The sequence below is a fragment of the Benincasa hispida genome, chromosome 1 (genome assembly GCF_009727055.1).
Source record: "Benincasa hispida cultivar B227 chromosome 1, ASM972705v1, whole genome shotgun sequence".
Classification (NCBI taxonomy): domain Eukaryota; kingdom Viridiplantae; phylum Streptophyta; class Magnoliopsida; order Cucurbitales; family Cucurbitaceae; genus Benincasa; species Benincasa hispida.
Window position 1 is genome coordinate 54332731 of NC_052349.1, and position 2624 is coordinate 54335354.

Sequence of the window (2624 nt, forward strand, 5' to 3'; positions counted from 1 at the left end):
ATTTTGGGGAAGGGTTAGAGAGGCTGTCAAATGTTTGTAAGGAAGGGTTATTGTAGAAGAAATTGTGCATAATAAAAGCAAGGAATAGCAGAGCATTATCGATCTTTCTTCACTCTTCTTCTTGTCTCTGTTTTTCTTTTGCTCGTTTCTGTTTGTTTGCTCTTTTATTCGGCTTGCAGGAAGGAAGATCTTACACAAAACTGAAGTGATCAACAAGATGCTTGAGGAATTCAAAATGTTCTTTTTTTCAATTTCAAGGCATATACAAGAGAGAAAGGAAAAAGAAAAATTTACCAAATGAGGCCCATTTTTTCAAATCTTGAGGCTCTTAGAGTCCTTATTTTAAAAGAAACGAGTGCAGGGAAGCAAGTACAGCAATTGTCACAAGAACAAATTGCTATTTTCTTTGGTAGTCATCTTCGACCCTCATCTATGTTTCCAGTTCTCAATGAAAAAAAAAACTTGAACAAACCTTCATATAAACAAACAAGTCAAAAAACAAGTAGCTCAATGGAAAAAGAGAATCAGACCATGAAGACAAACTACTAGCTTTGAAATCCTACTGTTGTTTTTGCAACCAAATATAGCACACATGAAAACACATGACACGATTCTGCAACTCCCCTTAAATGAAATTCTATATTTTTAACTTTGATATCTATATATCCCATGCACACATCAAAGCTTATCCAAGTTAACATTTCAAGTGTAGAATATTATTTGAGACCGTGCTTACTATTATTCCATCTTATCAATATTTTCCAATACCATAATTGTAAAGTATTGCAGGTTCGAAAATTATAAAATACTACACCATGCCATTGAGAGATCATATTTGTGGGTAAATGAAAAGAGTTGGGCAAAATCAAACTCTATCACCATTAATTATGATATAAGAAAGTATTATTACCTATATGTTTTAAATAAAGAAAATGGTTGCAAATGTTAGAATCAATGCTAAAAAAAAAACAATATACTACAACACATAACACCAACCAATACTTGCTCAAACTCAGCCCTAAATTGGACTACTTTCTTCTCTTTGTTCTCAAACATGTTCTCTTCTATGTATTTTTTTAACATACACAATAATTCTCTAAAAAAAAAGTTTTTGAAGTTAAATTAGAGGGATTCTTGCAGTTGGTTGTATAAAAAAAATTATTTCTCATCCAATTTACTGATAGAAGTCATAGTTTATTGTTTTACAACCTAAACTTATTTGACAAGATCATATTCATCTCCAACCTTAATTTTTTGGTAGCGTTGGACTTATTTCCTTACTTTTGTCCTTAATACGGGTGTTAAAATTTGACATGTGTCGATTGAACAATAGAGATAACTTATTCTATTCAAGTTTTATTCGATCCTTCTACCCAAATTACAATGTAAACTCAACAACCATTTAATACAGAAGTCTTGATGCATATGAGAAACATAATATAAACAGATTCTTCAAGTCAAAACAACAATAATATGAAGAGACAAATTATCAAACTCCTAAACAACTACCATTGTGACCCTCATCTTTTCTAACGAAAGGATTAGAACATTTAGAAGGTTGAAAATGTGATAGATTTTGATTTAATGTGATGTTTGTAAGATTTTAGGTTATGAATTTTTAGGGTCATGCACTCGTTGAAAATTAATATAAAAAGAAACCCAAAAGCAATTAACTCAAAAAAAAAAAAAAAAACATTAAATTTTACTTGGAAAATTAGTTCATGTGGTGAAGCTTTAAAAGTATCCATCATATTCAACCTTGGTTGCTTCAACTTGACGTCAGATAAAGAAAAAGAGCTTCTTGAAGACAAAACTGACTAGATGGCTCCTACAAACACCACTATAGTGAGATCAAAATCTTCTGTTAGATTGCTCCCCCAAATTGTGATACAAAATTTTGAGAAACAAATAAAATATCTATAAACAAAAACATTCCTAATTATTGCTATGAACTAACCTTTCGTTTTCCATTTCTTTCTTAATTTGTGGATGGAAGAACCGACATTGAGATTTCAAATGAAGAGGTGGGTTTCAAGCGACGGACCAATCGAGTTGAAGCTTTGACATTCTCATTGACGTTGAAGGTTAGGTTTTGAATAGATTTCAAGTGCTGAAAGTTGGGACTTAAGAGATATAAGGATAGAGATTTGACAGAGAAAATTTAGGGCTCTGTGTGTAGAGACAAGGAAAGAAAAGAAAAGAGATTTAGGGCTTCGCGTGTGAAGACGAGAAAGGAAAGATAACGAATAGAGAAATGAAATGTTTTGGGTGCTCTCAAAATTTCATTTTTAATACGTTTCTGCCTTTTTTATTGTAAGATTTCGTAGCCAATTTTTTAAAAGTTATATTCAAAATTCATAATAAGTCATATTTGTTGTTTTGTAGTGTAGGTAAGTTGGGCAATAGTGATCCTCATGTTCTAACTTGAAGATAGGTATCAAAATGTTGTAATATGTTGTGATATATTTGTGAAATATGGAAAGATATTTCCATATGAGGTGATATTGAGAGATCTTATTTAGGAAAATAGATTTTAGTCTTACTTGCCATATGTATTATGAAATATATTCTTGTATAGAGGAAGAAATGAGAGAATGAAGAAATAATTCTCAACTTTTACACAT

General features: G+C 31.1%; 1 long non-coding RNA gene across 1 annotated transcript; it reads right to left on the reverse strand.

Moving 5' to 3' along the window:
• Positions 1 to 221: 221 nt before the first annotated feature.
• Positions 222 to 2285, reverse strand: LOC120069130. Its single transcript, XR_005479453.1, has 2 exons — positions 1958 to 2285; positions 222 to 1840 (listed from the first exon to the last, which is right to left on the reverse strand). It is a non-coding gene; the product is annotated as an uncharacterized LOC120069130 (long non-coding RNA).
• Between the last annotated feature and the right edge of the window lie 339 nt (positions 2286 to 2624).